The sequence below is a fragment of the Schistocerca piceifrons genome, chromosome 9 (genome assembly GCF_021461385.2).
Source record: "Schistocerca piceifrons isolate TAMUIC-IGC-003096 chromosome 9, iqSchPice1.1, whole genome shotgun sequence".
In the NCBI taxonomy this organism is placed as follows: domain Eukaryota; kingdom Metazoa; phylum Arthropoda; class Insecta; order Orthoptera; family Acrididae; genus Schistocerca; species Schistocerca piceifrons.
The window spans coordinates 176,428,603-176,456,017 of record NC_060146.1 but is presented as its reverse complement, the minus strand read 5'-3'; the positions used below and the strand labels follow the sequence as shown (position 1 = coordinate 176,456,017).

General features: G+C 38.5%; 1 protein-coding gene across 1 annotated transcript in view; it reads left to right on the top strand.

The window, feature by feature from the left end:
* The window catches only part of LOC124717163 (rho GTPase-activating protein gacZ-like), an 85,338-nt gene that overhangs the window by 3,709 nt on the left and 54,214 nt on the right, over positions 1-27,415 (top strand). The window lies entirely within an intron of this gene.

The window sequence follows — 27,415 nt, the reverse complement described above, 5'->3', positions numbered from 1 at the left end:
TTTTTGTGAAATTTTCAGAGTGTTATATTAAGTTTAACACTTGTCTAATGATATTTAAATCCCATTTTTTTGCCTTTTGAATGACAGTGAAGGAAATGTGGAGTGAGCCTCTTACAGAGTCAGGCCAGAGAGTCATCACTTATGAAAGACGATAGCTATAATCGAGAGTTATGGCACTGTAAATAGGACAGTCTCGTTTTCTTGGCCTAGCCTGTGGCTGCAGTGTCTCCATTTTCCAGTTGTCATTCCATCTTTCTCACTCTTTTTCACAGTCTCTTTCTTACTGTAATAAGCATCTATCCATCTCACTTCATCTTCTATGCTAACTGTGTAACACCCAGATTGACTACCCTCTTCTGTCTTTTCATCCCATGCTGAATGCTATTACTACTTGAAATTTCCTTCCAGTGCATTTGCATTAGTGTCACTAACATTCTGCTCACTTCCTGTCACCTAGTCACTGTTGCCCATAAGCAAGGCTGAAGGATTACTGTACTGGCACACTGTTTACAAAGTTTTTGCTATCATCTGCCATTGTTTTTGATTTGTGATGCCTCTCTGTTCCAGCCTTCACAGTGTTATTTTCTTTTTGGTATAATTAGTATGTATTGTTTCTTTACATGCTCATAATCAGAAATCAAACTGAAAAATATTATTTATTTTTGTTTGTTATTAATCCAGTTTTATTTTGGACAGTAGTTTGTAGCTAATTTGAACAGAAAAAAATTATAGTGGAAAAAATTTTAGTGCTCTCTTAACTGAAGAACAAAGTCTTTAAAGAGTGATTTTGGCAGTCTCCCATTGAGTTCATTACATCTTCTTCTACTGTGTAATTCCATAATAAAACTAATATGGTCAGTCTAGATGGCAGAATGACTTTCATCGTTGATAGCAGTCTGTGTGTGTAGTAGATCCTGGGGAAGACTGTTGGGAACATTCCCATTGCAGGTATTAAAGAGCAGTGGTGTAAAAATGTGTACATTTCATGAGTTGGCTGCAGTTCCCTAAAGCTGCTGTAGCATTTGTTGTGGTATTTGCCATTTTCTTTTGTCCAGTTGATTGCCATTAGCAGGACTGAATTTTTATGTTCTTTGCTGGCAAGAGTTTCAAAGAAAATTAAGACCACCTTGTAAGGTATTGGGAGAGAGGTGCACAAAGGAAGCAAGGTAGTATATGGAAAGGGAAGGCAGAGTAGAAGATTATACAAACCTCATCATGTAATATGAATGGTGGGTTCCATGTGGTTTTCAAGTTGTGCAGCGGCTGTAAACCATAAAATTACCAAATAAGCAGCAACCAGTCACAAAATCATGTTTTATTTATTCATTTTTGCAAGTCGATTTCAACTGATTAACAGCCATCATCGGTGCTTTCAACGAATATGGGCCCTGAGTAGTAAATACAAACATAAAGTCATGTTTGACCTCTGCTTAATACAGTATTTACTACTCAGGGCCCATATTTGTTGAACACACTGATGATGGCTGTTAATCAGTTGAAATCGATTTGCAAAAGTGAATAAATAAAACATGATTTTGTGACTGGTTGCTGCTTATTTGGTAATTTCATCATGTAATAGTTTTTAAGAAGATACTAATGTGACACAATCTTACAGAGACAGATATTGTGAAGTAAATGCATACATCATTTTTAAAAAAAAGTATTGCAGTTGTGGCATTGATTATGTTATGAGTGTAACATATGTTTGAACCCAAGGAGTTAGTGCTGTTTCTGTACAAAGAGTTTACAGAGAGCATGTTAGGAACTGCTGTGAAAGAGAAATTGAGGTCTGAGCTTTTGAGATCATGAATGCCTGCCAGTGACACTCAAATCAGATTGTTGTGTTATTTGAGGGCTAAATCGTGAGTCATAGCAACTTCAGTCTCGTACATAAGGGGCTTCTCATCCACTAGAACAAGAATATTTGCGGCTATCATTCATTGTAACTGTAAGACAGGCATTGACCAAATATTCTTGTCAGTGTGGCAAAGCTTATATTTGGCACAAATTACTGGCATCGTCAAAGCATCAGTGGTGTACCAGGGTTTTACTAAAATTTGATCAGTGTCATCTTTCTGAGACTGAATTATGAAGGGAGCTCAGCACAGATGGGTGGCAGATGTAAAAACTTTCTATCTGTACGAATTGTGACCCTTTCCTCCATTCGTCATTGCTGTGTACTCATATTCAAAAATGACTTGCATCTTATTATTATGCCAAAAATACACTCTTTGCTTTCAAAGTGGCATATGATTTGCAGTATAGTCACATATGTCATATGTGACTAAAAGTGCATAATGTTTAAATTTACACTAAAATGATAGTATTTGAATCACTTTGAAGATGTCGGGAAGATATGCAGCTGATGTTCTCAATTCACTGGCAAGTCTTCTTGTAAAATTTAGGATAGTGTCAACATGGAAGTGAGAATGTACACAGGCTATTCTTTTCAGTTCTTGACCCATCTTCTGTCAGTGTTTATGTACAGTGGACAAATCAAGTGTTTACATGTTTCATTGTGGTTGAGCTATTGCAGTAAAAGTTGATGGGTTCTACCCAGCGTGCATCAGTACGGTAGTTCAAGATGTCATTGACTGATGCTAACCATTGTCAAGAATGTTCCTGCTGCTAAGGTGTGGAAGTTTCCTTTTATGATCACAGTTCAGAGAGAAATTGTTATGTAGATGGACTGATAGTTCAAAGAATACTTCTCACATTTTCAGCTAGTCACTTCTGCACACAGAGCCCACCTGCTGACAGTGTTCAGTAGTGTCCGACACAGGTTTTCAAACACATGTACTGAGCCGGTTATCGTGCCACATGTTTCGTAGTACTAGCGGCTGAATTTGATGAATGAGGGAACAACAGTTTTCCACCACCTACTTGGATTAGTTATCATTTCCACATCAACTCACTTCTTGTTAATAGCTTTTAGATAAATTACATATTTTTCAAGCAAATTTACTTTGTCGTTATGTTACAAACATCAACATTTATCTTATATTTGACGCCGATTAGTATTCCATTCAGACTGACCGTACAATAGTAAACATTTATTGTTTACTTACTTTCTTATTCAACCAGTACCTTGTGTAGTTCCCTTTTCATTTCCCCCTTTTCTGTCTATCCCTTTTTGTCCCTGTATGATGCTTTCTGAAACACTTTGACCAAACTGAAGAAACTGCTACTTTGCATTGCTCTCCTCAGAGAAATTCTCACTTCCTTCATAATTTTTGTCTCATTATCACAGAGGTAAAGCAGTAAAGTGACAACCAGCTTGGGTGATTGGCGTGCATTCTACTCGCAGCTGATAGGACTGAACTGCCATGCTGCAATATTCTCTATTCTCTACCCCACTTTAAAACACCCAAATTGCTGTATTCTGACAGTTGTTAAGCATTAACAATCAACCCATGGGTTTAACTTTTTGAAATATTCAACCCAATTGTCTCGTCTCTCCCCCACCCCCCACCCCCACCCCTCCCCCACTTTCTCTCTCTCTCCTCTCCCCCTCTCCCCTTAGGCATACTAATATTAGCACATGTATAGCTCTAGGCATATATAGCAAGCCTTGTTTTCAAACAGTTGATGTGATACATTTGCCATGACTTATGAAGCAGCCATTGTATATTTTAAGTGCATTTCTTTAAGGTGAGGGGAAAATAAGTGAACTGTAAATGCTTTACAGCTTCCCAGTGAACAAAACAAAGAATAGTGGATGATGGGAGACATTGAACGGTATGTGATGTGTATACCCAGATAACATTGAGAAGACTATTTAATTTCAGATGAGTAAAGGCCTCTGATACTGAAGTTTGTCATATTTTTGGCAACATCTGTGGTATGTATTTCTGATGATGCTTCGTAGTTTATCAGATACATACTCATCTCCTGCTAAAATATAATTGCAACGTGGTTCAGTTGTACAGATTTTTAACATTTCTTGAAAGTATTTAGTATGTAAATCCGCCACTAAGATCTTCTGTAGTCTGTCGTTCAGAGCTATGCTTAGTACATTTCACTGCGTGCAATACATCATATCAGCAGCTTCTGTCACTGAACTGTTCCAACATGCTGAGCACTTCACACACAGCAGCACTGCTTAAGATTCACTTCCCAGTACTATCTGGTTTGCCAGTTAAGAGCATCACATAGTATCTTCAGAAACTGTCTACTTGCTTCAGATTGCATTTTGTGCCCATCATTAGAACATGTGGTGTATATTGAGAGAATGTTAAGAAGTTGTATTGTTCATGAAAACTGTTGGCCATAATAATTTTTAAATGAAGAGAAAGATTAGAACTGATGCAATGATAATTGTGTATGTATTATATGTTGCTAAGAGGCAACTGACCTCTGATTTTCTCATACATCATCTACTTTGATCTGTATGCAAGCGTGTATGCGCATGCACTAAATACGTATCATTAATTTGGTTTGCTACATTAGTAACAAATCACATTAATAGTATGGTACATTTGCTTAAAATAGTTGTTGATGAAAATTATAATCAGAAGAGGAGCTGTTTACTCTGAAGAAAAAAAAACTCCTTCTGTTATAGTTCACTGTTTTGCTGCAGCTTGTCTGCCACAGCTAACTCTGGAAAGTGGATTGATTAAGGAAAACAGGCCAGAGTGTAAAGGAAGCATAGAACACAGGATAGCCACAAAAACTAGGAGTTGAACTTTACAGCTCAGATTTCAAACCTGCATCCATCTATAGAATGCAAATAACTTTTACATCTGTGGGTAGTTTTTAAAAAATTAATTTTTAGAATACAGATTTCGACCATAAAGTACACATAACAGTTCAGATTCTGCGTGGAATTTATTTTTATATATTGAACAAGATTACCTTAGACAAACCTTTTCGTTATGGTGGTAAAGGTTGTTAATGAGTACATTTTTTGGCATCCGATTCAGAGAATTACAATTATTGAAGAGGTTTTGATTATTACCTAAGCACAGTACTCTTAGGCAATTCAGTTTTGTGTGTTATCTGTTCCATGGGTCATTACTACAATATATTATAATGATATTGACTTGGCATTGGAAAATAAATGATCATACCAACATTACCCCATAAATTTATCTTATTATTTGGAGTGTGTAAAATGTGTGAGTTTCTTCGTCTGGAGCTCAAGAGCAACATCTCCACATTTTTCCCTATTTACTACTTTTTATTTCACTGGACCCATCTAATAATGTGATTATCTGTTCTCTACTATGGAAATAAGACACTGACAAAAGCATGTGGTATGTCATTTATACAAGAACAATGTGGTTTACAAGTGAGTGTTTGATATTCAGCCAAACACAATGGTATGATCATATGAAATACAGATTGGGCCATTTTTTCTTGTTCAGATCTGTTGAAAATTCACAGTTTTATTAAAATCCAGATTTATCTGTAAAGCAGTCCTTCTGCATGCTAAACTTGGACTTCATTATAAATGGTGTTTGTAAGATACACAATATTTTATCATATTATACATTTTCCTTAAAAAAAAAGTGGTGGGGGCAGGGCAGAGGGTACAAATTTTAACATGTCAGGGAGTGCATCTCAAATCATTGGCGTATTGAACGGAAGGCTGAAGAATGTTACCTGTCAAGTCACAAAATAACTTAAACATTTTTGTATATGCATCTTCAGATCTGGAAGATTACTGCTTTACAATGATAAAACAATATTTTTAATCCACGTAGAAGTTGTTTCAATGAAACGTATTGTGGTTCTTGGCATCTTCTTAACAAGTGCGTTTGAAGCTATGGGTTTCTTTGAACCATACATCAGTCCGTTTATAGTTGGCACACTGAGAAAACTAAGTTAAGTATTCCATGTAATCAAACCTAGAAATATTTAAAGGGAGGGTCCTGTATTGTGCCTGCCCTGTGTAGTGCGTGCTACAGAGCAGAAATTGCTTTGTCACTTGGGGTAGCCTGATGTACAATACCAATGAAATATTACATTCAACAATTGCACTCTGGTTCCTATGGCTCCACATTAGTGTTGTGGTTGTGAAGGTTGGCTTGAGTCATAGCAACTGTGCTGGAGGAGTTGTTTTGTCAGTTTGATTGCTCAGTGCTAGGAACTGAACAATAGACGAAAAGGTTTGGCGGAAATGCATATGTGCATAGAGGAAGGTGATAATCTTCTAAGGATGCGCAAAATGGTGCCCCCTGGGAAACAAAATAAACTGAACTGACTGCAGTTATCCAAGGAACACCACAGTTACTGTGTCAGCCCTTAAAATCTTATCAGTTAAAAGGTCATCAAAGAAAGCTCAATTGTATACTTTGACGACTTCATTGTGGAAAAGTCCTCATTTGTTTGTCTTTTAAAACTACATGACATTGTAGCATTACTTACACTTCATCGCTGCAGAGCACTTGCTTATCTAATATGATAACTGCAGAGTCAAAGTGGAACATAAACGATGGTGCCCACACAGCTATACCCTCGTGAGAGGGGCAGGGCCACACTGCTGTTAGCAGTTTGAAGAAGAATGCATCTTTGAAAGCTCAAATAAAATTTTCCATTGCTTGTTAATGTGTGAGTCCATCTCTCAATGCCATGAGTGATTGCCTTATGCCCTCCAAGTTATGGTCAAATCGCAGTGTAACTTTGTACATATACACATTGTTAGCAGGTATGTAAATTTATTAGAATGGCAATTCTCTGTGCCACATAGAAGAATCACAAGAGTGAATTAGTGTAGTTCATGTTTAATGTTGTTACCAGAGCTGGTAGTGTATATAAGGATTGTGAACAGCACCAGATGTTGAGTGATCACTGTGCAAGACACGGATTACAAGAAGACATTGAAGCAATTCAGAGGTGGGCTTCTAGATTGGTTACCAGTAGGTCTGAAGAACGTGCAAGTGTTACGGAGGTGCTTAGGGAGCTCAAATGGGAATCGGTGGAGGGAAGGTGACATTCATTGCGAGGAACACTATTGAGAAAATTTAGAGAACTGGCATTTGAAGCTGACTGCACAATTATCCTACTTTGCCAACATACATTTCCCATAAGGACCACGAAGATAAGAGACGAGAAATTAAGGCCCATACGGAGGCGTATAGACAGTTGTTTTTCCCTTGCTCTTTCTGCGAGTTGAACAGGAAATGAAACAACTAGTAGTGGTACAGGGTACCCTCCACCACCCACTGTACGTTGGCTTGCTGAGTATGTATGTAGATGTAGAGGTAGAGATGACGATTACTCATGTGAGACAGAGTTAGCAGCACCTAACAGAGTTTGTAGGGTCCTCATTTTGGGCCACTATGTGCCCAATTGGTCAAATCGTGCAACATCCAGACAAGGAAATTTGGATTTCACAGTAGCTTATTATTGGATTGCAAAGGAACAAGAGGGCAGGCGTACTTATTGTGAAGGTTCTAGTCAACTGTGTCTGACCAACAAGAGGGAGAATCATTGTATGTACTCCAGGCACATCACGACCCCTTTGCATCTGTGCCTGCGGTACAAGAACAAGTAATGGGCTCTGGAAGCTTCTGTGTCATCCCGCATCTGTGGCCAGAACTAGCAGCAGAAGGACTGTGGAATTACTGTCTCGCAACCAGACTAAGGAATTATTGTCTCGTGTGTGTGATTGCCATTAACACCGCAACAGCTGCATTTGGAGTGGCGCTGTGACTGAGAAGAATGATGAGTGATGGCATATTGCATTCAGCAATGAAATTCTTCACTTCCCCCGATGACTATTGGTGACAACCTGGGGAGATGTACTATTTTTTCAGTGTTTTGTAGAGGCACAGTGATGGTACTCCTAGCATTAAGGGGGGGGGGGGGATGGCATCGGGTATGTATGGTATGTATTAAGGTCACAGCTGGTACTGATTGAGGGAACTTATGACAGCACAGCAGTAACTCACAGATATTTTCTCTCTCCATGTGAAAGTAGGATGGTGTCATTTTCCGACAGGTCAATGCTCGTTCCCACATGGCGTGCCTTTCCATAAATTGTATTTGTGATGTCAAGGTACTCCCATGGCCAGCAAGAGCCTCGGATCTGTCCCTGATAGAACGTGTGGGACCAGCTTCAGTGTAAACTCTGTCCCAGTGCCAGTATCCAAGATATGAAGGAACAATTACAACAGTTGTGGGACAGTTTGTATCAGAAAATGATGCAGTGGCTTATCCAATGGCGTCAGTACACTCATCCCAGCCAGGTGGCTTGAAACATCATACTGCCACATTATTTATAAATGTTACTCGATTTTTGTAATCACTGAAATAACTTTCCATGTTCTCTCCACCAGTGATATTTCATTGTTTTTCCTCTTATCGTTCAGACCGTTTCGCCTTATTTGTTAATTTGCCAAATTGTGGGAACAATGGACTCTGTTCATCAGGAGAAATGCAAGAAAGCAGAGGTTAAGGAGAATGCCTGGACAACTCCTTTACAAGCCATGTTCCTATACAAGCCATGTGCTGTCTGATCAGAGATTTTGCTCAGTCTTCAGTGACTCTGTCATTGACATGGCATCTAATCTTCCTTCCTGTGTGTAAATATTGTTTTATTTTTGATTACTAAGTGGTTTCTTTTGGTTATTCATTTATGCAATAATAATAATAATAATAGTAAGTTTATCAAGCAACATACAGATGACAGTTTTATGGTGCACTTTTGACCTCTGGAGAATGTATTGCATTGACTTGACACTTCTTCATGAGGGCAGTGATGTCTGTAATGTGACTATCATCTTGTGTATCTTCTTTTATTTTGTACACTTGTCTTCATCCAACCCTGTGGTGTCTGTTCTGTCACATACATCTAATACATACAGTTCTGTAAGAGCGTGATGGCTCCTTGACGTTTCAGTGTGGACGTCCTAGCATTGTCCGAACTCCTACGGGAACCAATAATTTTTGGGTAGGGGATTAATAGACAATGGATTCTGCATCGCAGCTTGCAAGGAGTTGAGAATTTGGGTCGGGCAGGAAATGTGTCTGGATTGCCGATTGAGGCTAGAGTCCTGGTCCGGCACAAATTTTCAACTTCGCTGTTGCATTACCACAATGCCCTGCACAGCTGGAAGTGGAGAGTTTCTTACCCATTCTTTCCTTTTCTTTCCCCATCCTCTGTTTCATATAATTAAATATAAAGACTGGCACCAGTCAGCCGAACAACCCTGAGATCTCCAGATCAATAATGCCATACCATTGTTTCTTTTTGTTTGTTTGTGGCAGGAAAAATGGAATATTCACAATTTAACACAAACTAAAGTAAGTGAAATTCCTCCTCAAAAATATTCGTTTTGTGGTTCTCTGAATTCAGTTCCTATAAAGAGATTAGGCCATTAAAAAAGCACTATTGAAATTGTGTGTTGATATATATCCATCTTTGAGTTTTCTGCACACTGTCTGAGACTTAAAAACATATTTCATAGAAGGCTGAAAAACAATAAAAACATCTGTTTATAAGAATAAAATAACCTATAAATAGAGTCCAGCCTTTCTTTCTTTTTTTTGTATTCTAATTCTGGAGAAAGAAAAACTTGCCTGAATACATGCAGTCTTATCAAACAACATATTTGTAATCACATTTGATTTTTATCACCATGAAGGTTAATCCATAGAAAAAGCTTAACTTTAATGCACTGATGAAGATTCGACAGAACTAGAATGTTTATCCACATGTAATTTCCTCTGACCTTGCCTAGGCACAGATAGTAAAGCTCATATCATCTTACTCTGAAAGTGCTGTGTCATGGTACTGTTGGTACCAGAAATGCATTGTTTGTGTGTTACTACCATAAAATCTAACAGAGGATGACATTAGCATGTGTATCAAATGAAATAAAAGTTATCACAAAATGTGGAAAAATTGAATGTGGTGTCCCTCGGAGCATGGTAGATCATTTGGTATTGTATAGAATGCAAGTGCTAGTGACGTTAGTGTGTTTGTTGATGATACAAACATGCTAGTTTCCAGTCTTTAATATATCCTTGTAATGTAGTTTCAAGTAATTAACTGGCCTGCAGATAACAGTAAATGCTGTTAATAGGTCAACAGTAAATGACAGTCTGTGTGAAAGATTCCTTCTTGTCCAAATGAATAACAAAATGAACACACCAATAACTTACTAAAAAAAAAATCATAGTTTGATTGTTCTACATTTAGAAATACTATTGATTGTGTTTTGTGAGACTATGTTTTGCGTACTTATGTCATACATGGTTATTTCCTGTGATATTGCTAAAAGAGTCTGTCAGTGAGCTTATTTTTCTACGTCTACAGCTCATCGTCTAGTGGTGGACTATTTAAGAGACCAGAGATTTCTAAAGTTATTAGTGTATTTATCATTAGAAGGAGAATATGATAATAAACTGGTCTTTCATTAGTAAAGATATTTAACAGACAAGAAACTGATAATTATAAATTTAAAAAAAAATTAAAATGTTTTGCTGTACACATTGCCATAAATTGCGGTATTTTGCTATGGAAAATTTCTCTAGGTACTCAAGAATGACTGAAATAGTAAGATAATAATTTTTCTTTACATAGTAAAGGTAACCATTTCCCACCAGTAAGGAATTTTAGTCGTATATAAAATAATTATACACATAGGCATGTAAATAGCAGTGCAACAACATAACTGGCAAATTGATAGCTTTTTCCCTTTTAAATACTGTTGTTCCTGTTAATTACTATATTGCTTGAAAAGGAAAACTGAATGTAGAAAATAGTTAAATGAACAAAATGACTTGTTGATCCAGCATCCTCTCTCCACTCCATTCCTCCATTCTCCACGTCATCTCCTCTCAGAAAAGCAGTCTGTGCACTACTGGCCATTAAAATTGCTACACCACAAAGATAACGTGCTACAGATGCGAAATTTAACTGACAGGAAGAAAATGCTGTGATATGCAAGTGATTAGCTTTTCAGAGCATTCACACAAGGATGTCGCCGGTGGCGACACCTACAACGTGCTGACATCAGGAAAGTTTCCAACCAATTTCTCATGCACAAACAGCAGTTGACCGGCGTTGCCTGGTGAAACGTTGTTGTGATGCCTCGTGTAAGGAGGAGAAATGCGTACCATCGCGTTTCAGACTTTGATAAAGGTCGGTTTGTAGCATATCGCGATTGCGGTTTATCGTATCGCGACATTGCTGCTCGCGTTGGTCGAGATCCAATGACTGTTAGCAGAATATGGAATCGGTGGGTTCAGGAGGGTAATACGGAACGTCATGCTGGATCCCAACGGCCTCGTATCACTAGCAGTCGAGATGACAGGCATCTTATCCACATGGCTGTAATGGATCGTGCAGCCACGTCTCGATCCCTGAGCCAACAGATGGGGATGTTTGCAAGACAACAACCATCTGCACGAACAGGTCGACAACGTTTGCAGCAGCATGGACTATTAGCTCGGAGACCATGGCTGCGGTTACCCTTGACGCTGCATCACAGACAGGAGCGCCTGCGATGGTGTACTCAATGACAAACCTGGGTGCACGAATGGCAAAAGTCATTTTTTCAGAATAATCCAGGTTCTGTTTACAGCATCATGATGGTCGCATCCGTGTTTGGCGACATCGCGGAGGATGCACATTGGAAGCGTGTATTCGTCATCGCCATACTGGCATATCACCCAGCGTAACGGATGGAGTGCCATTGGTTACACGTCTCGGTCACCTTTTGTTCGCATTGACGGCACTTTGAACAGTGGATGTTACATTTTAGATGTGTTATGACCCGTGGCCCTAACCATCATTCGATCCCTGCAAAACCCTACATTTCAGCAGGATAATGTACGACCGCATGTTGCGGGTCCTGTACAGGCCTTTCTGGATATAGAAAATGTTCGACTGGGCAGCATATTCTCCAGATCTCTCATTAATTGAAAACGTCTGGTCAGTGGTGGCCGAGCAACTGGCTCGTCACAATACGCCAGTCACTACTCTTGATGAACTGCGTTATTGTGTTGAAGCTGCATGGTCAGCTGTACCTGTACACGCCATCCAAGCTCTGTTTGACTCAATGCCCTGGCATATCAAGGCTGTTATTACGGCCAGAGGTGGTTGTTCTGGGTACTGATTTCTCAGGATCTATGCACCCAAACTGCGTGAAAATGTAATCACATGTCAGTTCTTGTATAATATATATGTCCAATGAATACCCATTTATCATCTGCATTTCTTCTTGGTGTAGCAATTTTAATGGTCAGTAGTGTAGTTCTCAAAGTAGGGATAGCTTCCATTTGCTTTCATATCCAGTACGTATTTTTACTCTGCAGCAGAGTGTTTAATGACTTGAAATGAAATGTCGTGGTACATTAAAAATGTGTACTGGACTGGACCCGAACCTAGGATCTCCGCCTTTCATTGGCAAGTGCTGTGTAGACTGAGCTATCTAAGCATGACTCGTGATTCATCCTCACACTTTTACTTCTACCAGTACCTCAGTGCCTACCTTCTAAACTTCACGGGATTTCTCTTTGATAACTTGCGGCCTAGCACTACTGGGAGAAAGGACTCTGTTTTGAGTCCCAGCCCAGTACGCAGTTTTAATCTGCCAGGAAGTTCCTATTTTTGTGTGTTTCTGTTGGAATTGCTGAAAGTTGTACCTTTTGAAGGAAAATACAGATAGTCCCATCTGTTTTTGCTAATGTTCATTTATTTGATAACATTTACAGGGTAGCGAGTTCAGCAATTCTGTGATCAAATGTTATGAGCTCTGCCTTTGTTGGCTCTTTCTTCTACAATTTACAGAATGTTGAGCAAGTTGGGAAATTATTTAAGCTGTATGTGTGCTCCTCAGTGAAGTTTTACCTTTCAGTGCAAGTGCTGCATTGATTGTTTCTCTAGAGTTGTGACTGGACCCTTTGTTCTGTCATTGCAAAGTTTTTTGGAAAATTTAATTTTTAGATATTGCCCAGTAGCTCTTCTTGAAAGCTGACCGAATGAGGTGACATGGTTTACACACTCTAGATTCTTATTTTTTTGGTATAAGATTCGAATCCTGACCCAACAATTCTCGTTTGAATTTCTGTTGCCTTCTCAAAATCATGTTAGTTGGTTAGTTCCTTCAGTGTGTCCCCCTCCCCTCTTTCACCGTTGTCATAGTGATTGCATGAACTAGTGGCCTGTTCCTTTCAATATGACATTAGACTTACTTCCTTCTTCTGTAGTCCTCTACAGAGATAATAACTAAAGGATTTGTTATCATGACGTAGATACTCAAAGTGTGTACAGGTTGGTACTCCATGTTGTTTGTGCTGTGGATCATGTGATGCACCTCCATGTTTCATAACTTGTGTCCAGTTTACATGAACCTCTTGAAAGATCTGTTGATGATGTAATAAGGATAAACATCACGAAATTTTGTACATTTCAGAACTTCTGTGGTGGTCGTAATGTCATTTTAAAAATATTGTTGAATTTTACAGAAGTGCCGATTTGGAAACAGTTTGAATGTGACTATTGATTAACAGTGTAGGTTCAACAGTTAAATATAAAATTTGCATATGTCACTTTGGGATAACATAGTGAGACATGTAGGCAATGGAAGCATGTGTTGTCATCTCCCTTCAGAAAATTCGAAGCTTCACCCTCGGCAGGCAAGGTGATGCCATCTTTTTTTATGTCAGAGGTCCAATACCCATTGAATTTCTCGAGCACATAAAACCATTAACAGTGACGTGTAATGTGAGACATACTGTATCCTACACAAGCTTCGCCCCGCAGGCAAGGTGATGCCCACCATCTTTTTTGATGTCAGACGTCCAGTATCCAACGAATTTCTCGAACACATAAAACCGTTAACAGTGACGTGTAATGTGAAACATATTGTATCTTACGCAACTCTGTCAGGAGCAAACAGTCTGGGCTGCTTACAGGAGGAGTGATTCCGCTCCATGATAAAATGTTTCCACATGTCTCTGAGGTCACACAAAGTGTAATGGCCAAGTTCAAGTGGGACCAGATTGAGCACATGCCATTCAGCCTGAACATGTTGCCCAGTGATTTTTACGTTTGCAGCCACCAAAAAAAACTTCTCAGAGGGAAGTGCATTAACTCGGACAACAAACTGAAGGTCACAATGGAGGACTGGCTCCTGTCGCAGCCACAGGAATTCTGAGAACAGGGAATCCTTTGGCTCGTGAAACGGGAGGACAGTTGTGCTCAGGCATGTGGTGATCACTTCAGTTCTACACTCCATTGTTGTATCCTACCTTTTCTTTTGAACACCTCTCATTGATGCACCAAAGAAAGTCCAGTGTGAATATAAATATTTATTTGAGGATAAATAACTAGTTACCAGATAGAAGAGGAATTAAGCAGGAGACAAACATCTAGAAAAATTGTGATATGCAGTTTATGTCTGGACAAAGTTCATGAGAGATAAATGTACACATGTGCATGCGCGCGCACACACACACACACACACACACACACACACACACACACACACACACACACACACACACACAGAGAGAGAGAGAGAGAGAGAGAGAGAGAGAGAGAGAGAGAGAGAGAGAGAGAATGTGCGGACACTCAACTCACTTGAAGCAGAACAACTTGCTCAGCACCACTTCAGAAAACTGAAAAGAAAGATAGTGCACAAAAATAAAAATAATAATCACTACAGTGACTAATTTTCACTCCTACATTTAACTTTCCGGTATGTGACAATTGAAGCACATTGGTCGACGTATTTCTCATGGTTGTTTTTTCTCTATTTTGTGACACGTTAACCAGAAAATATGGTTCTGAATTTCCTGTTATGCATACAAGTTTTTCTTATTACTTCTTTTATGTTTTATTCGTTAGAATCAGGGTAACACTGTCACACAATTGTGGGACCTGTCACGTCATTAAATTATTATTATTATTATTATTATTATTATTATTATTATTATTATTATACAGGTAGGTATACCAAATTCCCATCACAGTAACAATGTTTCCCAAATACTGTTACCTTTAAAAAGTTATTAGTGGAACAATCGCAGTTGAAATGGCCTCTGGTATTGTTATAAATGAGAGTACTTTGCAAAGAGAAACCTTCAGCGTGGGGCTTCAAAAAATTATGATCGTCATTGATAACCTTAAGATTGCTTAACTGTGAAGGAACCATCACAACATAGTGGAAGCTGTGGAAATTGTGATGCAAGGTGTGCAAATTTTTGGTGTGTGTGTGTGTGTGTGTGTGTGTGTGTGTGTGTGTGTGTGTACATCACTGCTGTGTCCTCCTGTTATTCATCCACTTCAACGTCAAAGGGCTGTTTAGCCTTACATTTGTTCACACCACATTCAGTCCAACATGAATTTTATTCTAGATGTTGACAAGTGAAATGTCCCTGAGCCACACTGTGCGTACTGTACAAGGCGAGGACTGCGACAGGCTTGTCATGTCGAGGCTGCAGTTGTCGTGCCTCTTTGTGGAAACCGCCACTGGAAACTCTACTGCTTCCTGGTAGTGCCTGTTGTGGTGAGCACCTAGTTCCACATTGTATTGTGGACTGTTCCAGTATCACTGTAACTCTGGAAAGAAGTTCTTACAAGGTGATACTAGATGGAACAAGATTTTTTTGGGGTGGTGATCTTCCTTGATTGCTCCTCTTTTGTACTGACTTGTGGCACAGAAAGCCAGATCTCTGTGAAAGAAATTGCGTTGGAAGCCTACAAACAGGTACAGGAACTATTTAGCGGAGAGTGCTCATGTGGAACTAGGCGGTTAACTTTTTATTTATTGTCAGTAGGTTCCAGTATAACAGTGTTGAAAATGGATTATAATGTCCACTATTAGGTGTTGCTATTTGTGTGGGGGATTGCAGGCAAGTGTTACAAATTAAGAAGTCCCTCTAGCTTGATTTATTGATGTCTACGTGTATAGTGCACTTGGATAATGGCATGAAGATTGGCAGTTGAACCGGTGTTACCGGTTGGGAGACCCCTCTGGGGTTGTTCAGCCACATAGTGCAAGTCTTTCTGTTTGACACCACTTTGTTGACTTGCACATTGATGACGATGAGATGAAATGATTAGAACAATACAAACACCCAGTCCCAGGAGAGAAGAAACTCGGTATGCCCTGCTTGTGGGGTGACTCCATTTCAATAATGGTGATAACTGCACATTTAACTTGTACTGTGGTGTCATTTCACAGTAGACTTTTTATACCATCATATTAACATATTGGAATCATTGTGTGGGGTGTGTGAATCACTACCCTCCCTTCAGAATATTTTGGAAACCATATTTAATCAAGAAAACATGGAGACACTTACTGTAAATATTTAAAAAAAAGATGTTCTTCACTAGTGTGACCATTTGCCAAACCTTCTGCCATCTGCTGTGTATGAAACCCCAAAAAGAGGAAAGAGAAAAAGTAAGCAATCATTTAGATGAAGTGGGGTTTCACCAGAAACCATAATTGTGCTGCCTGTGTATTCTCTGCATTTAATAGGCACCCAATTCTAATATGATAAGAAGCAGTGCATGAGGCAGACACACAATATCTGCCTATTGCCTTCTTTCATCATAAGAAGAGGCCCTCCATAAAGTTCAAAGATACCATTGGGACCCCATTTTTCAGGGTAGAATTTTTGGAAACAGTCAAGCTGTCCAGACACTGAGTATAGTCTCAGTGACATGTGTCACCAAATGTTGTCATTTCAAGGCTTTAGAAATAATCAGAAATTTTTCAAACCTTTTACGCACAATGTTCTTTAAATCCCATAATGGAAAGGTAAGACATATGTAGAACAACTCAAGTTATATACCAACAGGCAGAAGCAGCACTGCAGGTTACTTCTGTTAAGTATGCCAACAACAAATTAGGACTGGTGTCAATCTAATCATTGATAATCATGAGAATTACTTTATATACAATGTGAGTCAGGAGGAAAAGTGAGGGGTGATAGTAATTCTGGACAAAAATCTTCATGTGGACACACGCTCTGCCCCAAATGGTTTCAAAGACAGAACATATTTACTGTACATTGTTATTTATTTTGTGTATTATTCAAACACTGTCAGTGTTTATGATGTACAGCAGTAGTGTAGAGGAAGTCGATATGAAAAGTTTGGTATAGGACACTTGTGGTCTATCAAGTCAGGAAACTACCTCAAATTGGGATACAACAACTGCCGAAGCTAAAGCGCATGCACGATTTTCAATATTCTCACTCTCTCTTCATGCAAACTATTTGTCATAGAGAAAAAATTAATAAGACCTTGCATTTAGAAAATTTAATCTAGTTTAATTTTGTATTGCCACACACTTTCACTGGAGAGTGCAATTTTAAAGTTATTCAAGAAAAACATCCAAAAGTGATATTAACTGTGATCCATGTCAGAAACCATTTGAAATAGGGCATATGTCCTAATGAAGTCACCCCTCGAAGACTGTACCTATCTTCCCGACTCGACCTGTATGTGTATAAAACTCCTGCTTTATAAAACAGCGTCGCCTCCTCTTCGTAAACATAGGGTGCGGTTGCCTTCCCCCAATACGTAAAGTTGAAGATGTTAATTTTACACAGAACATTGTCAGCTGACTACATGCTGTCAGAGTCAAAACTGTTTGTATTAAACATAAGATTTAAGTGGAATTTACATTCCTGAGTCAAAATATTCGGTTAAATTACAGGTTGAGTGGCTAGTGAGGAATGCTTTACTTTGTTGTTTAATATATGTGGATTTTCAATTTATTGCCTAATGACTACCAGCAGCCTGGTACAGAATTTTCCATCAGAGAATAAAATTTCCTTCTGAATCCTAGTTAGGGATCCATAGCCTACGTGGAAGTTATTTTCTCTTGTTTTATGGTTGTGAATTGTATGATTAATCCTGAATTAAATCTTCTTATTAACTTGAAGTATCATTAGGGAGGACACAAAGAGGCTTGTAAATGTAAGAATCTGAAGGTCACTGAGCAGATTTTGCAAGATATCCAGTTATCAGAGCAACACAATATTCCTACTGCATACTTGTGTAGAACCAACATTTTTTGATCTTATTGCATTGTCCCAGAAGATTGTCCTGCATAGCTCTGCCATGTGAAAGTATGCTAGAATCTTGTCTTCAGGGAGATTTCTAACTGCAGAGCAGGCAGAACAGAGGTTTTTGTTGAACTTATTCACATGCTTGGGCCAACACAGTTTCATACTTCTGATATCTGTGAGTAATTTTGTTTATCAAGACACAGGAAATGTTGGTCACAGGCAAATAAAGGTTGCTTTTTTATGCACTATGATATTTGTGATCTCTCAGATTTTCTTTGAGCAACTGATTAATAGTGAGCTTCCTCTGAGATTACCTCCTATAACTGACCCAGCTGTCTTATTCAAGTGCTGCGAGTTTTGCCTGGACCCCAACGAGACTGAGGGTTATTGTTGGTCTCACATGACTATTTGTAGCTGAACTGGATTCCCAACGTCCACTGCTCTCTTTGGTGCTCTCGCTTTACAGATACTCCGTGAAATACAAACTCCTCAGTGTTTTCCAACACAGATGGATGCGATGGTGAGGAAGATTTTAATAAATTTAATGCCTGAACCCAAGCATTATTTAAATTCTTTTTTTAGGTTTTTGATATATCCTTTTTTTGCAGTAGACTCCTTAGTATGCTGTCTTTGAAACTTGGTGTTTGCAACATGATACTGGTCTCATTGTTATCATTTCACAATTATATTCGAAGCAGTGCTCGGGGACAGGTGATTGGCTCAGCTGTTTCAGTTGAGTTGTGACTGATGTTCCCTGCATCTCTCCTCAACTGTTCAGACAGTCTGCCCAACATAAGACGTGCCGCATTCACGTGGAATGCGATGGTATGCAATGCACACCTGGCTTTTACATCTAGGGCTCACCCGACTAAAACAACCGAGCAAATCAGTTGTTGCTGAGCTCTGCCTTGAATGTAATCATAAATTGAAATATGCTGAGACCAGTATTCTGACGCAAATGCCAAGTTTCTGGAACAGCGTAGTTAAGTAGTCTATCAAAATACATATGTCAGAAAACCTAATAAACAGGGATGGAGGTTTCAATTAAATAATGCTTGGGGTCCAGCTCTCAATTTATTAAAATCTCACAAACAAAAGAGCATCATAGGTCACAGTGGACGCTGGGAACGGAACTCGGCTATAAATAGTGGCGTGAGATGACCCATAGCCCACAGACTCGTGTAGTCCAGGCAGCAAGTACACGTAATCGCAGAACTCTCAGCACGTGATGGGTGGGTCAGTCGTTGCAATATTGTGCAAAAAATGGAAATAACAATTCACCTGAACATACACAAACTCACTGTTACTGTGAAATGGGTTGGGACCTGCAAGGCAATTATGCGGGGAACTGGTACTACCATCAGAATATCAATACAAGAGGTGGTGGTACTTATGTCAAAGTGTGGGCGGCATCGTGTTGGATAGGAATCCAGAGCCTCACACCTTTGTTTATAGTCAGAGGAACACCGTTAGCAGCCAGAGGTGCAGATATGAGCTGCTCCAACTACGAGTAAGACTTTCCAGGGATGCAGTTAAGTGTAACACCCTGTTTGTGGACAGTAATGATGGTCTGCTTTGAACTACCGTACTCAATGAATTTCTCACAGGCTGACATACCCATTACCTGGTTTTGTCAGTGAGGTGTCTGAATGTGAATGTATAGAGCAGCTCTTAAATGCATTGAGTGTAGCTCAAGTGCAGCTCATCAGTGGCTGCCAAGGACTCTACCTTGATTTCCTTACAGCTCTTTCTCTGGGATGGAATCCTCTGCCATTAGTGCTCCTGAACCACCTTGCAGAGAGCACACCACTTACTGTTGTTTGCTGAAACCAGACTACTGTTAGAGGAGGCAAATGTTTTTAAAGGTAGGCAGTAGGTGAGAAAGGATGAGACAGGGATGTATCTTGTTATGTTGTTCAGTCAATGAGAAACTTGAGGACATCATTAAAGTTCAGTGAGAAAAACAAAAACTTTGAGGTTTAGTTGATAACATTGTAATTCGATCAGAGAGAGCAAAGGACTTAGAAGAAAACTGAATAGAATGGATAGTGTCATGAAAAACAGTTAATAATATGAACATTCGAGAAAGTAAAATGATGGTGGGGAAGTGTAGTGTAGTTTAATTAAATCGGACAGTTTTGAGGGAATTAGATTAAGAAATGGAAAACTGAAGTTATTCCCCCTTTCTGTTTGGGCAAAAAAATAACTGACTGTGGCAAAAAGAGAAAGCATATAAAAAAACAAATTGTCTGTAGCACAAAAAGCATTTCTGGAGAAAGAGCTACATGTTAACATCCAATGTAAATGTTAAATGTTAGGTCACTGCTGAAGTTTTTTGTCTAATGTGTAGCCTTGCACTGAAGTGAAATGTGGCCATTAAACAATACATGCAAGAACGGAATAGAACTTTTTCGCATGTGGTGCTACATAAGAATGCTGAAGATTATATGGGTAGACAAAATAACTAATGAAGAGGTACTGAAGTGAAGTGGGAAGAAAAGAAATTTGATACAATTTGACTCAAAGAAGGGGTAGATTGGTGCCATATACTGGGGCATTAGAGAATAGTTAATTTGGTAATTTTTTTAGGGGAGAGGGGTGGGGGGGGGGTGGTGGGTAGGGAAGAGAAAGGCTTGGTTAATATTGCAAGCAAGTTCAAGTGGGTATAAGGTGCAGTACCTACGTAGACATAAACAAACTTGCACAATATGTACTAGTGTGGAGAGCTGTATAAGATCAGTCTATCGACTGAAGACTAAAACAGCAGCAGCAGTTCTTTTTTCAAGGATTAATATCTTTAATACCAGAACATCCCTAATTACATGTTTTTAAACCCATTGCATGCAGTACTTCACATGGTTAAGTCCTAATCATGTAGACATCATAAACATTTGGACACTATTTTAGCTCAGTACTAATTTACACGGAAGAGCCAAAAAAATTGGTACACCTGCCTTATGTCATATAGAGCCCCTGCAAGCACTCAGAAGTGCCTTAACATGATGTGGCATAGACTCGAATAATGTCTGAAGTAGTGCTGGAGGGAATTGGCATCATGAGTCCTGCAGGGCTGTCCATAAATCCAGAAGAGTACGAGTGGTTGGAGATCTGTTTTGAACAGCATGTTGAAATGCTTCCCAGATATGCTCAGTAATGTTCATGTCTGGGGAGTTTGGTGGCCAGTGGAAGTGTTTAAACTCAGAATAGTGTTCCTGGAGCCACTCTGTAGCAGTTCTGTACGTGTGGGTTGTCGTATTTAGACAGGATGCTTACGTGTCATCTGTCAGAGTCCTGTCTAGACATATCAGGGTCCTGTATCACTCCAACTGCACACACCCCACACCATTACAGAGCCTCCACCAGCTTGAACAGTCCCCTGCTGATATGCAGGGTCCATGGATTCATGTTTCCAGTCATCAACAGTCCAATGTCGATGTTGACAGGCCCAGTTGAATCATAAAGTCTTGTGTCACACAGTCATCAAGGGTACGTGAGTGGGGCTTCAACCCTGGAAGCTCATATTGATGATGTTTTGTTGAATGGTTCACACGCTGACACTTGTTGATGGCCCAGCATTGAAATCCGCATTGATTTGCAGAAGGGTTGCATTTGTGTCATGTTGAACGATTCTCTTCAGTCATTGTTGGTCCCATTCTTGCGATGATATTGGAGATTCGATGTCTTACCAGATTCTTGATATTCACAGTACACTTGTGAAATGGTTGTACGGGCAAATCCCCACTTCATCACTACCTCGGAGATGTTGTGTTCCATAGCTCGTGTACTGACTTTACATCTAAACTCACTTAAATCTTGATAACCTGCCATTGTAGCAGCAATAACCGGTCTAACAATTGCACCAGACACTTGTCTTGTATGCACTGCATTGGACTATGCCTGCATATACCAGTTTCTTTGGCAATTCAATGTATTACCAACATTGTCTAAAACATACTGATAGCTACCACATCAAATATGTGTCCTGTGTCTAGTTGATTTTTTTCACTGTAGGTGATAGCAGAGCAAATGTAGGAAAAGGGAAGTTAATAGCTGGGTGGAAGAGAGAATGGCCATATAGTGTGGTGAGAACTACAGAGATTTGGGTAGTTTCATAAAACATCTGAAAGGGGACAGAAAAGCAAGAAATGTTTCTTGTTAGCTCCTTTGAGCTGGACAAAATCAAAGATACAAGCAACAGTAATTAGGATGAAGGAAGTAAGAAGTGTTGTGATTGAAGCAGCTGCTGTGCTTATAAAAAGGATGGTAGTCCAGAATGACTATTGTCATTCAGGAAGGAAGAGGAGATACCAAAATATTGAATTCCGATTATATTTATTTAGTGTCATAATGAGGACAGTTATCATAAACTATGTAACTGCTGAGATAGTAGACTTACAGCCCATGGGGTGAACTTGACAGGGAGAGTAACTGCATACAGATGAATAATTAGTGTAGAACCATAGCAACTACAGCCAGTCCCCTGGTTTCTTGAGGAGATATGAAATACAAGCACTGTACAAAATGAAGAAATTTGATGCTGATATGGAGGACAGGAAAGCATGTAGTTGTCAAAAGGAGGACATGTTATTTTAGAATATGTTCCAACTTGATGCCTACCAACATTATTAAGTAGCAGTATTGCAATTCTGTGTGAACTCTTTCAAAACTCTGAATATTCCAAATGGTTAAACAGAGTGGCCAACTTGGCACACTTTATTCATTGCTGTGATCGATTGGACAATGAAACTTGTTACACAGCTCAACAACTACAAACAAGTGTTCCAGGAGTTCGACTTTATGAATGCAGGTTTGATGTTGGGCTACGTGGAATGTGATAGCTGACAGAAATTGACATATGAAGCTAATTAATCTGGTATAAAATTAAATGTAACACAGACAACTTTCCCACCTCAAGTGCAAGGGAGGGGTGGGGGAGGGCTAATAGGGCATGAGAAAATTCCAAATTTTAAATCTCTAGGTAATAATAAGTAGCTACAAGAACATTTCTGAGAATTTTTTGTCAACCCCCCCACATGTAGTTTGTAAACTTAATGGTTAGGTTCTCAGCAAGTCTACTTATATGAATATTACAGTCTATCTATCCTGCGTTGAAGAACATTAGGGTATGTGGAACAAATATGTAAAGAATATATTGTGACATTCACTTTTAACTGTTGGTATTTGTGCGGCATGTTAACTATTAGCAAAATATTAATAACATTATTAGTTCCAATATTTGAAAAAAAAATAGCCATTGTTGTTCTATATTCATTCTTACACCTAACAGTAGAGGTCTTCCCTAATGGATAGAAAAGCTCCTACTTTCAAACACGTTATTTCTTTTGCAATTACATTTCTTAAACAACTGTTTAGTGTGAGTTGCTACCAAAGTAATACAAGCAGACATGTTTAGTTTGATGTAAATGAAAATAACAATTTGTGAGTTATCCCACAATGTACAATCTAGCAGAGGTTGCTAACTGTGATTCCCAACTATAGAATCCAGAGATTCGGGTACTTACAATGATGGTGATTTAACAGATGTGTCTTAACGCTTATTATGATGAGAATAGTGATTTGTATATAGTGACAAGCTGTTGCTGATATCTGTGCAACAGTATCATGTTTCCTTTTGAATTTAGAACAAGTCTATGAACATTGTTTTGTCATGTACTGCAGTTGCATATTTACCATTTTCTCTGAAATTTGTTCTTATTGTTGGCCATAACAGCTTTGAACAGCTAATTTTCTGAAGACCACTGTAGAAAACATTAAAATTAGTCTACATTACATTCAGTAGTAACATTTCAGGTCATTCATATTGCTGATTGTAGTAGCATAGTTATTTTAATCAAATTAGCCACATTAGTCTCAGAAATTCTGACTTAACTTGAATTAAAATATGCAAAATTTGCTGCTATTCTTGTGTTTGTGGTGATATAGGGAAAGATGTGTACAAATATCAAGTATGTGTACAAATATCAAGTATGGTCACAGTAATTTCAGCTACAGTCTGTAGAAATATTCTTAAGAATAAGTAGTGGAATGAAGTTAAAATAGAAAATAATAAATACAGGATGTTTTACAGTAGCATGTATTGTTCACACATAAAAGTCATATCCTCACAGAATAAGTCTGCATAAGTACACGTGAAAGACTTACAATTAAAATTAATACCAAAGTCTTCTGTAGTCAAAATCAAAACCTCAATTTTCAAAGGCAGTTATGGCAGTAGTATCTATTAACATGAAAGCATGAAGGAAACTGTACTGTCAAACATTTATGTGAGATGTACTATGACTATCTATCAGAGCTCCAAAGAACGAGATAATTTGGGGACCAAAATAAATGGTCTGCAGTAGTCACTTGTAGGCCAAATGTGCAGTATTAGCTAAACTGGGACTTAACTTCATATCAAGAGGCTTGATATCGGATGAAATTGAAAATATGGTCAATGAGTGTCAGCCTGTTTTCAAGTAGGAGGTAGTGGCCTATAGACTCATAGTAATTAGGACTAGCAGGCTGAAGGTACACCTAGAACAAGGACACTGTGTGGGATTGAATGTCCAGTACATTTAAGTCTGTTGGACCAAATAGAAATGAGCAAGAGATACTTACTGATGGATGTAATAACGTTAGTATGAAATTATAATCATTTGTTTGAGGCGTTGAGTCAGATGTAAGTAAAATTTTATTCTTTACATGCTTATTCTTTCTTGATGTAACAACCAGAAAAAATGTATGTATTCAGTTGAAAAACTTTGGTCACAATCTAGAAATACGTGTTAGTGACCTCTTTAGTGTTTGTAGCTTGTTGTCCATGTGCTCTCCTTTGTCTTATTTTTGTTTTATGAAGGCAGTCAGCTGTTTCATTATTTTAATATACATCCCCCCCCCCATTCTTCTTGATATGTTCATATATCATTCTCCAGTTGTCTCTGCAGGACAGTGGCTTAAAAACAGATTTTACATCATAACTAGTTGCAGCGTAATACAGTATCTATATACTACTTGTTTCAAGTTTAGGTTCCTCATCATCGGGTACATGTCTTTTACATCTCATCATTTGATGTGTTTGTTTTACTTACTCTTATTTTGAAATTGTAATTGTCAAGGGAGGGGACAATAAACAAATACACCAGTAACATTGCTCCAACACACTAAAACGCATCATGATGTACTTTGTTTAAAATAACTTTGTGATAACAATAATGGAAACTCCTGAATGGAATAATACATAAAATAAAATAAAGGAAAGGCAACCAATAAATCCATAACTGACTGATATCTAGCACATAGAAATACACAACAGTAAACAGGGTGTTTACTAGCTTTCGAGCTCTTGCCCTTTCTCTAGAAGTAGTACACACATTCACACACAGACATGCAAATGCACAGAGCTAAGCTGTGATAAGTGTGTCAGCAAGTAGAGTGGCAGGTGCCAGCCAATCGCAGCTCTTTTTCCTAGCACAATGCTTTCACTGTGTTGCTCGATTTGGTTACCTCAGAAACAGATTCATTTTCCACTTTCCCCATCATCTTCAGTGTCATTCTAGAGCACATCATCTTCATTGCTATCCAGAATATTTTAAATACAACATTTCTTGAATGATTGTACAATTGTTAATGTTTTGGTGCTTTTTCAGGCAGCTGAAACGCAGTGTGTAATAATGTGGGGTGCAGCATGCTTAATTTTTCCTGTTGAAGTCAGTTCACAGTTTGGTTTGCGAAACCATTTTTCTTATTGTTCCTGAGTGTAACCTTTGAAAGGCTTATTTATACTAATGTCCAGTAGTTGTAACACAGAAACCATTCCTCCAGGAATAACAGCAAGGTCACTGGCTAGGTTTGTATCTTTTGCTGTGTCTGTGAGATGACCACAAGATGCACTGATAAAAAACATTGATGGTAGCTTGGAAAGCCCACCAGGATGAAATTTTCATATGTTCTGGAGCCAGTCAAGCATTAAAATTTCAGTCACCCATCACTTCTCTTGATTTTGAACTATGATATGATTGCGGAACAGCTTTTTATGTTTAGGTATCTTGAGGGTTGTTTCCTGCTTGAAGAGTAAGAAAGGGGGAAATTTGCATCCATCTGCTGTGATTTGCCAGCATTATAGTCAGCACTGTTTTTACACCCTGATGTTTTGATGGTTACTTTTCTTGTCACCATCTCATCAGTCGTGCAATTATGTTGCATACCAAATCAAATTGGCATCTCATCAGCATTACCTATTTGGCCCGTCGAAAAATTCTTCTCTTTCTGAAGTTTGATGACATACAGCTGAAATTCTTGAACTTTTTATTCAGAATCCTGTGTAAACTTTCGTCATAACTGTTTTACCACATTTTAAAGATAAGCCTGACCATATTATAAAGTGAACAACCCATCCACAGATAGCCTTAAACTCTTGCCATGGTATATTTAGAACACCAGCCACCTCTTTTGCTTTGTTTGTCATGGTGTCACTAGTCACAGGATGCCCGTTCTTCTTCCTTTCATGTATGAATTCCAAAACTTTTACTTCAGTGTCAGGATGTCTTCTCCTGTGGAGGTTCAGTGAATATCTTTCTAATAGCAGTAGAAACAAATAATGCCAAAATGAGCATTACTCTCAGTTCTACTGAACTCTTGTCACACCATCTTATTACCATATTTTTCAGCATAAAGAATTACTTTATGCTTGAAAGTAGCATCATATACCGTTTTTTCTCTGTTTGCCTTCCATTTCATGACAACCTAATGCAAACATACTACACATTAATTGACCAACAATAATGTAGCAAAGTTCAGAATTAAAGCAATGAATTTTAACATAAGGAACAATACTTAAATTTGATTGATATTGTTGGTGAACAATGGATTCCAGTTTGTACAAGAATGTAATGCACCATTGAATCTTATGTGCATCCAAATTTTGAATACTGCACATAGTAAAAAGTGCACCCTAGATTTGCATAATAATAAATTACAGCATACACAGATGTGTTTAAGCAGTCATTCTTCCCATGCTCCAAATGTAAATGTAACAGGAAGAAACCCAATATGTGGTACAATGGGAAGTACCCTCTTCCATCCACTCCACAGTGGTTAACATTGTAACATGTTAATTCCATTTTGTTCTGTTTTCATGGATTTTGTTTCCCAATTTATATATGTTCACTTCATTCCTAATGTCATCATTTTCAGTTCACTCTGCATGTAGTATGTCATTTTATTACTTTGAAGAATCTCATTTCTGCAGCCTGAATTCTCCTCTCTTGTTTATGTCTGATCCATAACTTACTTCTGTACAAAGAAGTAGGAGTAGACACGGTTTTACAGAATTTTAATTCTCTATCTTTCCATGTTTTTGTTTATGGGCACCAGTTGATTGTTCCCCATATATTTCAGAATTCTGCTTGTTTGATCTCTCTGGCTCTGTCACATT